Raw genomic sequence first — 14,578 nt, forward strand, 5'->3', positions numbered from 1 at the left:
CCATGCTGGAGGAGGCCTAGTGTCCCCTGACCCTCTGAACTCACCCAGGCCCATGACCTGCACTTGGGCCACCCTTCTCCTGCCTGGTCCATTAACCCCTGGAAACTCAGCTCCACCCCAGGGCCGTTGTGTGGTGAGACCACAAGGCCTTCCTACCCTGTTTCTAGCAGGGATTCCACCCAGGCCACTGCCCTGGCAGCCGACAGTGGATCTTATTCTCCATGTGGAGTAGGGGTTTTCTTGAGACCCTTCAGCCTGAGGCTGCCTCTGCACCTTGCTTTGCACCGTGAGATCACCACTGCCACAGCCACATCTCCCACCAGACTCTCCCAGAGAGGGGGGCCCAAATCATTTGTGGAACTGGCTTTACCCTAATATCAAAGTAAGATAAAGACTCACAAGAAAAGAATACTACAGACCAGTATCACCAATGAACATAAATGCAAACATCCTTAACAAACATTGGCAAACTGAATACAATACCATATAAAAAGGATTACACTCCATGACCAATGGGATTCATCCCAGGAATATAAGGTTGGCTTAACATTTGGAAATCAATTAATGTAATGCACCATATTAATAGAATGAAGGACCAGAGTGATATAATTATCTCAATAGATGCAGAAGAAAGAGTTCACAAAAATCTTAACACCATTCATGTTCATAACTTCCAACAAAATAGGAATGGAGGGACGTTCCTCACTTGATAAAGGACATCTGTGAAAAACTCACAGCTAAAATAATGCATAATGATGAAAGACTGAATGCTTTCCTCCTAAGATGGGGATCAAAGCAAAGATGTCCACTCTCATCACTTCTTTTTAACATTGTACTGGAGATTCTAGCCAATACAATATGACAAAAAACGAAAAATAAAAAATTAAAGTCATTCAGATCAAAAAAGAAAACATAAAATTCTATTCACATGATCCTGCCTGTAGAATTCACATGCAGATAAAAGCTTGTAGCACTAAGAAAAGAGTTCAGAATAACCCATAGGATGTAAAACCAGTATCCAAAAATCAATTCTGTTTCTCTATACCAGCAATGAAAATCTAGAATTTCTTTTCACAGTAGTTATAAAAATCATGAAATAGGAATAAATTTAGGAAGAGAGCAGTGTTTGTACACTGAAAAATATAAAACATTACTGAGAGAAATGAATGGTCTAAACACATGGAGAGATGCGGGTTGGAAAGCTCAATAATATTGTCAAAATGGCAATTCTCCACAAATTGATCTATGGATTCAACACAATCTCTATCGAAATCCCAGCAGGCATTTTATAGAAATTGACAAAATAATTCTAAAATGCTTATGAAAATGCAAAAGATGCAGAAGAGCCAACATAAATTTGAAAAAAAAATTGGAATATAACATAAAACTGTAATAATCCAGATAGTATAGAACTGAGAGACAGATAAATGAACAGAAGTGAGAATCTAGAAAGACATTCTTACACTTTTTTCAACTGACATCCAACAAAGTTGCCTAGGTAATTCAATGGGAAAATAATAGTCTTTTAAATAAATGGTTTAGACACAACTGGACAACTAAATGTAAAAAGAGATGGCAGTGTTCAGTGGTTTGTGCCTATAATCCCAGTGGTTTAGGAGACTGAGGCAAGAAAATCACTTGAGCCCAAGAGTTGAAGCTGTAGTTAGCTCTGATCAGGTGCACAAAATGATACAATAAACAAAAAGAGGTGGATTTAGACATCTCATATCATATAAAATATCAACTCAAATTAAAGAGCTAAAATATATGAGTTTAAACTGTGAAATTTCTATAAGAAAATATAGGAGAAAATTGTTCTTACTCTGGGTGATTAGGCAAAAGATTCTTAAGTAACATACCACAAGCATGATCTACAAATGAAAAAATAAAAGATAAATTGGGCTTAGTTAAAATTTGAAACTTTAGTGCTCCAATAGACACCATTAAGAAAATGAGAACACAAGCCATAGACTGGGAGAAAATATTTCACAATTCATCACAAATCACATTTTTGATGAAGAACTTGTGTCTAGAATATGTGACAAGTTCTTAAACTTAATATAAAAAGATGAACATCTCAACTAAAAATGAGCAAAACACAAATATGCTCAACCGACTTTCACAAAAGCACAAAACCAATTCAATGAAGGAAGGAGAACTTTCCCAACAAATGGTGCTGGAGCAACTGGACAACCACAATGGAAAAATTAAAAAACAACCTGGCCCAAATCTCACACCTTATACAAAGAATAACTCAAAACGGATCACGGGCTTCAATGTAAAACATACATTTAAAACATTGAGCCAGGAGTGGTGTCACAGGCCTGTAGTCTCAGCTACTTCTGAGACTGAGATGGGGGGCATCCCTTGAGCCCAGGAGTTCAAGGCCAGTCTGGGCTAGATTTTTTTCTAAAATAAATAATAAATTAATTAAAATTAAAAAATTATAAACCTGTTAAGAAAAAATCATCAGAACTAGAGCTGGACAAAGAAGTCTTAGACGTAACACCAAAGGTATGATCCATAAAAGAATAAGTTAATAAATACGCTCTTATCAAAATTAAAAACTGTTGCTCTGTGCGAGACCTGTAAAGAGCATAAAAAGACAAGCTACAGCATGAGAGGAGATATTTGCGAACAACAAATTCTGTAAAGACTTGCACTCAGAATATACAAAGAAATTTTAAAACTCAACAGTAAAAATGAAATCCAAATACAAAATAAGCAATGAGCAAGACATGAACAGACGTTTCTCTGAAGAGGATAAACACAAGGCTAAGAAGCCCATGAAACGATGCTCAACATCGTTAGTCATTAAGGAAATACAGATTAAAATTACAATGAGATATCGCTATACTCCTGTAAGAATGGCTGAAATACAAAATAAAGTTAACATAAGATGCTGGCAAGGTTGCAAAGGAACTGGACCACTCAAATATTTCTGGCAGGAATGTGAAATGGTACAGCCACTCTGGAAATGAACATGAAATTACCATATGACCAGCAATTGCCCTTGAACATGAAATTACCATATGACAAGCAATTGCCCTTCTGGGTGCTTATCCCGAACAAGGGAAAACTTTATGTTCACAGCAAAACCTGTACACAAATATTCATAGCAGCTTTATTCATTATAGTTCCAAACTGGAAATAATGCAAATGTCTTTCAGTGGGTGAATGAGAAGATCTGCTGGTTGAACTCATAACTCAGTCACACAAGTGCCCTTCCTCAAGATTACCATCGTGCAATAAGTGTTTTATGCATACTTCCCATTTTCTCACAAAGAATACTAAAAAAGTATGTAGTCAAGGATCAAAATTCAGTGAAAGTAAAACTTTTCCTGCTCCATCAAAGATATCCTTAAGTGAGAATGCAGTCTGGTGCCACTGCCTTGGTTTGGCTGAAGTGCTGGGTGTGTTACCTATTTTGGCATTCGCAGCATTAATGAAAAAGTCAACATAATGAAATAGGCAGATGGCATCTTGATATTATTGTGAAAACAGGTTTCCCTCCTGGACTCTCTGAAGGCAGCTTAGGGGACCACACTTTGAGAATCACAAAGGTCAATTATGTTCTCTGCTGGGACACAACCCCTAACCTAATTCAGATTCAGCTGTCTCTCTCTCTCTCTCTCCCTCATTATTCCAACTTATATAAATTTTCAGATGTACAGAAAAGCTGAAAGAATAGTGCAATAAAATTCGACAGTTATCATTGTGCATATTTGCTTATTATCTCTTTATATACATGGAAGTAGGATGTGGAATGGTGGACAATCGACCTGGAAGGGTAGGGGTGGTTGCAGGGAGTGTATGAGGGGAGGGGTTGCATGGTGGGTACAGTGTGCCCAGCACATCACTTCAGTGATGGATGCACCGAAGGCCCTGACTTTACTGCAACACAATATATCAATGTGGCAGAACTGCACTTGTGCCTCATGAACATATACAAATTTTTAAAATAAGAAAAATGTATCTTTTTATAGATACAGGTAGATGTGTTTGTATAGCATGTATGTAAGTGTGTGTATATGTGTGTGTGTGTGTAGAGACAGAGTGAATAGAGATTAAATTTTTTTATGTTAAAAAGATATACGTATGTTTAGAATTAGCCAGCTGCACTCAGTTTAGATGATCCCAATTTTGTTGGCAACAACCAGGAGCCAGTCGAACATATGCCTTCTTCTCTCCATCAGGCTGAATCAGGGTGTTGACCTTGGCCACATCAATGTCACGAGCTTCTTCACAGGTGCTTGTTGGCTTTAACATACACAGTGAACACAAGTGTGTTGTTGTCTTCTATCTTCTTCATGGCGGACTCAGTGGGCAGCGGAAACTTGATGATAGTGTGGTGGTTAAGCTTATTTCTCCTGGGGGTGCTCTTCCAAGGATATTTCGGCTGCCTCCAGAGTCCCAGTGTCTTGGGCTGCTGGAAGGTGGGTGATGTATGGATCTTCTTTTTTTTTGTGGCTGTGGACATTTTTCAACACTGCCTTCTTGGCCTTTCAAAGCCTTCGCTTTGGCTTTGGCTTTAGGAGGGGCAGGAGTTTCCTTCTTTGTTTTTGGCGCCATCTTATGAAAAGGGTCCAGATAAGATTTTTGTTGAGTCATTCTAAAGTAACTTGCAAGACCCATGATACTAGACCACTAAATACTTCATCGCGCACCTCCTAAGAGTAAGAACCAACATTATCATACCAAAGAAAATAAATAATTCCATAATATTATTTGAAGTCCTTTTATGTTCAAATATCTCCACTTTTTTCAGTACATTTTTGATCTTATTTTTTATAACTTGCTCTCTTAAAATGTCCACTCGCTGCCTTTGGTTATGTTTCTTGAATTACCTATAATCTATAAAAATCAACCCATCTTTTTTCTTTTAGAATGGCATTACCTATTTCAGAGATGATGCCAAATACCTGTGGAATCTTCTCCACACTGGATTTATCATATTATTTCCCCTGATGCCTTTTACTTTTTTCCTCTATCTGCTGTGCCTCCTAAGGACCTATGTCGATCTGGGTTAAACATTTGGCAGCAATGTTTACAGGAGGAGCTGTGACCGCACATTCATCATCAGGAGGCACACAAAGCCTAGGGTTACCAGGACTCTTTCTGACCCCATACAGCCACATTTATCCTGACTTCCCAGAGATGCAGAACCATGGGCTGGGCGTTTAGTGGGTATGAGTGTGATATTCTGGCAATAGGAGGTTCTGCGACTCTCCCCATTCCTCACGAGCTTTAGTTCCCCATACCTTGAGGTTCTGAGCTCCAGACCTGCAACCATCAGACTAGGCCCCTCCAAGCCTAGACTCTCTTCCTCTCTTCCCCAGCTCCATTCTGCTTTGTATCTACTTCCTGATCACTTTCCCTCTACAGGCCCAGCTCCTGCGTGTCTCTACCTCTCAAACGAGTATTCTCACCCAGGAGCAATTTTCCCACCAGAGGACATGAGCTATGTCTGCAAAAATTTTTTGTTGCCATGACTGGAGTGAGGAGGAGGTGCCACCAGCATCTTGTGGGGAATGACCAGGGATGCTTAACATCCTGCAGTGTACAAGTCAGCCCAATCACCCACATAACAGATAATTATCCAGCCCCAATATCAAGAATGCCAAGGATGAAGAGGCCTGCCAGGACTTTCTTTCCCTTAAGTACAAACTTCCCTGAACTGAGGGACACCCTGAAGGAAAAGTATGGTCCCACCCCAGTGATCTCTCCCTTCCCGGGAGCTCTATCTGTATGCCTGTAGTGCTTATGCCCTTAACCTGGGGTCCAGGAACCCACCTTCCTATGAGATTGCATGCAGAAGTGATGATATGTGCACACATGACTTCATTAAAGGGCATTGGATATTGATATTCATCAGGTCAGTTGGGGTGCAAGACACCACTCTTCTGCCAACAGGCCACAATCCTCTGCATTAGGGAGAGGGTAAAGATTGAGGGAGGCCCTAACTTGAAACCTTCTACTACTGCTAGTGAAGTGCTGAAAAGAAGTGCAAGGTCATTTGCCCCTGTAGGAAACACAAAGGAAAGCAGAGTGCCCATGAATGTCAAATTCCATCAAAGAAATAACATTTTGACAAAACATGTAAGTCACCTTTCTAAGACCCAGACAGCAGCTCAAAATAAAAAGCATGAACCGCCCCCCACCCCCACAAATCTTAGCCCAGGTGAAACTATTGAAGCTGCAGTAAGGCCTTGTGGGACCTGCAGTTAGAGAGAAGGGATAACTCAATTTGGGACTGCAGCAGAAACCCGTACATCATGGGGTTACCAGAAGAGACCCTTTCCCTTCAGGGACACATTATGAGGCCATTTCTAGGTAAAAAGGTAGAATCTTCTTAGATTCCTGAGGTTTATTGTACACTTACTGTTTGTTCTTTGACTTTATAGAAGCCAGCTTCAGTTTGAGCATCTTGCAATTAATTTTTTTTTTTTTTTAGCTCTAAGTGGAGAATTGGAACTTGTTTCTGAAGAAAACCAGGGATTTGTTACATGAGCAAGCACCCCTCCCTGTGGCTCCCTTATGCAATAAACGTAAGCCATTGTGAGCCAGCAAAATTTATAGCAAGGAAAACAGTAAACCCTCCATTTCAGCATGTTTCAGCTTGTCTAGTGATGTTCTAGTCTTGCCTCTGTCTTAACATTTTAAAATTTATAATTTTATTTGATTTTGATTTCATAAGAATTCATATGTATTCATTTCTTTTGGGTTTGTCACCAAAAGCCTTCTCCAATCAACTGTGGAGTAAAGACAAGTAAATAAATGCATGGTGTTCACATGTGTTAGTGCTCACTGCATCTTACAAGTACGTCAGCCCCACTTCAGCTGATGGTACCAGGAAACCTTAATATCCACATACTTAATATCCAATAATGATGTTGGACAAAATTCGTAGCATCACCTTATACCATATTAAAAAATTAATGCAATTAACTCAGAATGGTTCAAGGAACTCAACTTAGGAGTTAAACCTATAAATCTTTTAGAAGAAAACATTGAAGAAAATCTTAGGAACGTTGGATGTGGCAATGGCTTCTTGGCTGATGAGCAAAAGCATAACCAATAAAAGAAAAACAATAAATTAGACTATCAAAATTTAAAAACCTTTTTCATATCAAAAGACACTATTAAGAGAGTTAAAAGAAAATGCACGGAATGGGAGGAAATATTTGCCAATTATATGCCTGATAAAGAATTAATATCCAGAATGCATAAAGAACTATGACTCAACAACAGAAAAACAAACAATCTCATTCAAAAATGAGTGAACGACATGAATAAACAATTCTCCAAAGAAGATACACAAATGGCCAACAGGCACATGAAAATATGCTCAACTTCAGTAGTCCAAGTGTTGGTGAAGATGTGGAGAAGTCATAGCACTTGTACACTGCTGGTGAGAGTGTACAATAGTACAGCGACCATGCAAAACAGTATGATGCTTCCTCAAGAAAGTAAAAACAGAATTTCCATATGAGCCAACAATTCCACTTTTGGGCATATACCCAAAAGAATTGAAAGCAGTAACTCACACAGATAACTGTACACTCATACTTAGAGCAGCACTATTCCCAATGGCCAAAACGTGGAAGCAACCGAGTGTCCATTAGAGGATGATTGGATAAACGACCCATGGTACACATACACATGGAATATTATTCAGCCTTAAAAGTGAATGAAATTCAGGTTGGATGAACCTTGAGAACACTATAAGTGAAATGAGCCAGAAACAAAAATACAAATATAATATTTCACTTATACGATGTAGCTAAAATAGGCTAATTCATAAAAACAGAGAGTAAAATAGAATTTACCAGAGTTTGAGGGTAGGGAGAATGGGCAGCTTTGGTTTAATGGGTCTGATTTCTGTTGGGAAGATGAAAATGTTCTGGAAATGCATATTGGTGGTGGTTACACAACATTGTAAATGTGCTTTAGGCCACCGAATTACACACTGAAAAAAGTGGTTAGAAGATAAATTACACGGTATGTATATTTTGCCACAATATTAACAAGTATATCAACACTAAATCCAATCACTTTTCACTCCTCTCCTACCACCACCCCAGAGCCACCCTCTCAATAATTGTAAACCAGAAGGGCCTTCCAGCTGGGCTGCCAGCTGCCTCTCATGCCCACTGTCCATTACCCACACAAAAGGCAGAGTGAGCCTTTCAAATGGGGATTAGGACATATCTTATGAACACCTCAGCCTTTTTCTTTCTTAGGCACAGTGAAACTTCAGTCTCTCACTATTTCCTACAAGCCCCTCATCATAGGACCCCTGTGGCCTCATCCTGGCACTCTCGGTCCAGCTCACTCGTCTCCACCCACATCAGCCTCTTGTCACTGCTCCATCCTATCTCTGCCATCTGCCCCTGCTGTAACTCCCACATGCACCTGCTCCCCAGTGATCCACATGGCTTGCTCCTCACACCATTCAGGTGTCTGCTCAAATGTCCCATGGTCAAGTTCTCAGAAATGTCATGCCCAGTTACCTTTTCTGAAATCTATTCCCTGGCATTCCCACCACCCCCATCAATCTTCTAGCCCAGGTGTATTTTTTATCAATGGCAATTATCACTGATACTATGACAGATTCTATTTGCTCATTGTCTGTTGGTGTATTGGGATCTGCACCAAGACAGAAAGACCCATTAGATAGATAGATAGATAGATAGATAGATAGATAGATAGATAGATAGGAGAGGATTTATTAGTGGAAATGGCTCACATAGTTATGGAGGCTGATAAGATCCATGAGAGGCCACCTGCAAGCTGGAGAACCAAGGAAGCCTGTAGCCTGGCTCAGTCCAAGGCCAAAGGCCTGAGGGGCCAGAGGAGGAGGTAGGAGGGTTGACTGGTGCAACACTCAAGAGTCCAAAGACCATACAACCTGGAGTTCTGATGTCCAAGGGCAAGAAAAGAAGAGTGTCCCAGCTTGAGAGAGAGAGAGAGAAAATTTGACTCCTTTCTGCCTTTTTGTTCTATTTGGGCCCCTAGGTGATTGGATTGTGGCTGCCCACAGTGAAAGAGGATTTTCCCCACTCAGTCACTCACATGCCAATCCCTTCCAGAAACACCCTCACAGGTACATGCAGAAATAATGTTATACCAGCTACTTAGGCATCCCTTAACCCAGTCAGTAAATTTACAATCCCTTAATGTAAAATTAACCATTACAGTCAGTATCACTGAAATATATGTTCTTTGAGAAAGGGATCTGGTCTGTTTCCTTACCATCGTTTCTCACCACCATAGTCAGTAAATAGCACTCAGTAAGTATTTATTAAATGAATAAATATGTCAGTACAATCACAGTATGACAGTATAATAAGGCTTTAAAATGTTTAAAGCAGTCTCTGGTTTAATATTTATCACTTGAGTAGTCTATGAATTTATTTATTTTGGAGACAAGGTCTCACTCTGTAGCCCGGTCTGGAGGGCAGTGGCATGATCACAGCTCACTTTAGCCTCAACCTTCCAGGCTCAAACAATCTTCCCACCTCGAACACTGGGGTACCTAGGACTACAGGCTCATGCCACCATGCCCAACTATTTTTGTTTTTTTTTTTGTATTTTTTGTAGAGACAGGGTTTTGCTATATTGCCCAGGTGGGTCTTGAACTTCTGGGCTCAGACAATCCACCCTCCTTGACCTCCCAAAGCGTTGAGATTACAGGCTTGAGGCACCACACCTGGCCTGAGTAGTCTATGAGTTTTTAAAATCCCAACCGTAGGAGAATCTTTATCCACAAACATGCTTGTCAAAATATTACCTACAAAAAGATAAGATGAAAGCAGACGGATCTAAAATAACTCTGGTTACATCATCTCCTTATTTGACATGGGATGCAGCTTATAAAAGTGTGTTAACTTTTTAAAGTTTTTAAAAATTTTTAGATGGAGTCTCAGTCTGTCACCCAGGCTGGAGTACAGTGGCAGTGATCTCGGCTCACTGCAACCTCTGCCTCCTGGGTTCTAGTGATTCTCTGGGCTCAGCCTCCTGAGTAGTTGGGACTGCAAGCACGTGCCACGACTCCTGGCCAATTTTTTGTATTTTTTAGTAGAGATGGGGTTTCACTGTGTTGGCCAGGCTGCTCTCGGTGATCCACCCACCTCAGCCTCCCAAAGTGCTGGGATTACAAGCGTGAGCCACCATGCCTGGCCAAGAAACATGTAAACTTTATACAGAGTTTACAGCATGGAAAACTACTTGTACAATAATACATTCAAAAAGCAACATTCAAGATAACCCATAACATATGAATGCAACTTTGTACAATAAAGGTATCTATAAAATACATACATAGAGAACAACAAAATGGGCCAGGTGCCCTGGATCATTCCTGTAATCCCAGCACTTTGAAAAGCTGAGGCGGGCGGGTCACTTGAGGTCGGGAGTTCAAGACCAGACTGACCAACATGGCAAAACCCCATCTCTACTAAAAATACAAAAAAATGCTGGGCCTGGTGGCGCATGTGTGTAATCTCAGCTACTCAGGAGGCTGAGGCATGGAAATCACTTGAACCTGAGAGGCAGAGGTTGCAGTGAGCTGAGGTCACACCACTGCACTCCAGCCTGGGTGACAGAGTGAAATTGTGTTTCAGAAACAAAAACAAAAACAAAAACCACCAACAACAAAATGGAAATCAGCACCACTGCAAAGGACAGCTCCAGGGACCAACATTCACAGAGTTCGGGAAGGTTCAACAAGACAATAGCAGTGATAATTTTGAGGGGAGACTTAGGTGGTATTTCTTTCTTCTGTGCATTTTATTTTTTTTTAATTCAAGCAGGCATTGATCTGTGTATTCTAAAGTCTTCTGTGATCAAATAGATTTTCTCATTTCTAATATTCAAAATAAAGCATTTGAAGTAAAATAACAATGAAAAGTGGTTGAGTGCACACCTGTAGTCCCAGGTACTCAGGAGGCTGAGGTGGGAGAATCACTTGAGCCTAGGATTTTGAGGCTGTCATGTGCTATTATCACACCTGTGAATAGTCACTTCTCTTCAGCTTGGACAACATAGTGAGACCCCATCTAAAATAATAGCAGTACAAAGAAGTTCAGATCTCCTTCCAACCTCAGCCTAAAGAAAATTTCTCATTTGAAATCCATAGGACAGAAATGCCGATTATGGCACCTCCAGAGAGTAGAAAAACATTCTTCCTCCACTCCACGACTCATCCTTTGGTTACAGCGTTTAGCTGAGCAGTGAAGTCGAGGCTGAGAATATCATCAATTTATAGAATACAGATTATTTCATTTATAGACATAAAAATTATAATTATATATATATTTATGTAAAAGTACCATCACACCTAAGACAGTGAGATGGATTTTTCCCTTCCACAGATGAAAATATGAGTCCCTGAGAACATAAAGCCTTGGTCTGGGTTCACTGAAAATGTTGGCCTTGAGAATTAGGAGACACTCGGCCTCCTGCAGGCCACCTGGGCATGAGCCATACCGGTGGAGGCTGCACAACAGCAGGAAGAGCAAATGAGAACCCTGGAAGGTTCACACTTGTAGAGAGTGCACATCTAGTGAAATGCAGTTGAAGGATGGGCCAAGGTGATAATCTAGCTCCTTCCTTCAGCTGGGGGGCGCAGATGGGCGAGTCAGCTATGCATGCGGTGTATGGTGTTCCTAGAGCTATTGTTAGTTCCTCTGCTGTGAACTCCACCACGCGCATACAAAAACTGTATACTCACTGGTAAGCAGGATACTTTTTTGGAAAGCAAATGACTTTCCTAACATAAGGTCAAACATTTCCCTCCAAATGAATCATCCTAGTTGGGTAATCTCTTCACTCCCACTGAAATTGCCCCAGAGTTGCACCTGAGCATTTGGATCCAAGACAGAAAGTCATTTTGGGAGTTGAGTCTGGCTGATCTGGGACTGTTGTGAAGAAAAGCTTTCTACTAACGGAAGAACAAGGGTGAGCTCTGAGTAGGAGATGACGTCCTGAGGGGAAAAGACAGATGGGCAGATGCTCAAGCAAACTCAGGAGTTTACCATATAACAGATTTTGGAAGCTATTCCTCAGCCTCTTTTTTATTGTGATAAAGTATACACGAACACAAAATTTACCACTGTATCCATTGTAGAATGGGTGTACAATGCAGTGACAATTAGTAGGTTCACAATGTTATGTAGCCATCATCACTCTCTAGTTCCAGAGTATTTCACCACCTCAGGGGAAATTCTGCACCCATTAAGCAGTCACTCTCCATTTCCTCCTGCCACCAGACCCTGTCACCACAAGTCAGCTTTCTTTCTCTATACATTGGTCTCTTGGCTGAAGATTTCACAAAAATGGGTTCATAAAATATGTATCCTTTTGTGACTGGCTTCCTTCACTTATCACGTTTTCAAGATTCAGCAATGTTGTAGCATGTATCAGTGCTTCATTCCTTTTATGGCCAAATCATATTCCATTGTAGAAATATACTACATGTTGTTTATTCATTCATCAGTCAATGGGCATTTCCTTTCTTTGTTTTTTCTTTTTCTTTTTTTTTTTTTTTTTTTTGAGATGGAGTCTCGCTCTGTCACCCAGGCTGGAGTGCAATGGCGTGATCTCGGCTCACTGCAACCTCCGCCTCCCGGGTTCAAGCCATTCTCCTGCCTTAGCCTCCCGAGAAGCTGGGATTACAGGCACTGCCACCACGCCTGGCTAATTTTTTTGTATGTTACTAGAGATGGAGTTTCACTATGTTGGCCAGGCTGGTCTTGAACTCCTGACCTCGTGATCCACCCGCCTCTGCCTCCCAGAGTGCTGGGACTACAGGCGTGAGGACTGCACAGGGCAGGCATTTTCTTTTAAACCAAATAGGAAAAACAAAAGAGGAATTAAACACCAAAAATATACATTATTACTACTAGCTTTTATAGTAGGACTGCTATATATAGTCATATATATGACTACTATATACATATAGGAGTACTATATATAGTACTATATATATACATATAAACACCAAAAATATACATATTACTATTAGCTTTTATTGTAGGACTACTATATATAGTACTATATATATAATTTCATAGTAGTACTATATATAGTTATATTATATGTAGTACTATATATATAGCACTATGTATAGTCCTACTATACATATATATATCCATTATTTCTGAAGGAGAGTTTTTCCAGACACACAATTCTTGCATGGGAGTCTTTTTTTTTTTTTCCGACCTCTAAATTTGTCAACATTCCAATGCCCTCTGAACTCTATGGTTTCTGAAGAAAATTGGGCTGCAATCTTATTGAGGATCCATTGAACCTGAAAAGTTCCTTCTCTGTTATTCCTTTCAATATGCTCTGTTTGTCATTGACTTTTGACAGGTTGATTATAATGTTCTCTCAGTGTGGACTTTAAATTTAAATTTTTTTGCTGTTTAAAATTTATCAAGTTTGTTGGATGAATGATGTTTTTCATCAGATTTGGAAGGTTTGGAGTTATTCTTTTAATAGTCATTCTTCTCCTTTCTCTCTCTCCTTTCTTTGAGGACTCCCAAAGTGCATGTGCTTGATGTTGTCTCACAGATCTTTAAAGTTCTGTTCATTTTTCTTCATATTTTTTTTTTCTTTCTGCTACTAAACTAGAGAATTTCAATTGTCTTATCTTCAAGCTTGCTGATTCTCCATTCTGCATGGTGAAATTTGGTCTGGAGCCCCTCTAGTGAATTTTTCATTTCAGTTTTTGCACTTTTCAGCTCCAAACTTTCTATTTGGTCTCTTCATAAAATTTCTACCTTTTATTGATGTTCTCTATTTGGGGAAACCTGCAACCACTATCTTCTCAAGCTCTGCCCATGTCAAGAGGTCTGTGCATATCTCTCTCTTCCATCCCCCAGTTTTCCAACTTTATTTTGCCCAAGTTCCTGACTGACCAAGCAACCCATGAGCCACTGTCCGTGACTCATTCATTCGTGCTCTACTGGGGCATCATTTCACACCCTCCACCTTGCATGGGCTTTTTTGGGTTTTGATTCCCAGTTCCTGGCCCAACAGCCATTTCCAAAGCTGTTCTTGTGTCAGCTCCCAAGCTGACTGCTCTTGTTGTAGATTCTCCTCTTAATGTCTGAGTCATGGCATTTATTTCATGGATTTCTAATAATTGGACTAATTTTTTCCAATGCAGCATTTCTAAGGACTTTCAGTAATGGAGATTCTGTATTATCTTAGAGAAAATTGTTTCAAAACATCAGAAATGTATACTTGAATGAAGGACAACATGCATGGAGAAAGGTGGACAAACCATAAGTGGGCCGTGGATTTTCACAAAGTGAACACTCAGGTAAATAGCGGCCACATCAAGGAACAGTATTGCCAGCCTCCAGGAAACACCACTGGGGTCTACTTGGTCATAAATCACCCTCCCCAACCCTAGAGCAGACACTCTCTTGATTTCTAATACCACGGATTAGTTCTGTCAGTTCTGGATACAGTCACTGCCATGTCCCAGGTCTTGCTGTGTGTGATCCCTATTCACTCCCGTGGCAGTCAGGTGCTCAGCTTTATAAACAGCTCACACGTCTTGTCTCTC

General features: G+C 40.3%; 1 pseudogene; it reads right to left on the minus strand.

The window, feature by feature from the left end:
• Positions 1-4,127: 4,127 nt before the first annotated feature.
• Positions 4,128-5,669, minus strand: LOC140708852 (large ribosomal subunit protein uL23 pseudogene; annotated as a pseudogene).
• Positions 5,670-14,578: the final 8,909 nt, after the last annotated feature.

The sequence above is a fragment of the Chlorocebus sabaeus genome, chromosome 17 (assembly GCF_047675955.1).
Source record: "Chlorocebus sabaeus isolate Y175 chromosome 17, mChlSab1.0.hap1, whole genome shotgun sequence".
Classification (NCBI taxonomy): Eukaryota; Metazoa; Chordata; class Mammalia; order Primates; family Cercopithecidae; genus Chlorocebus; species Chlorocebus sabaeus.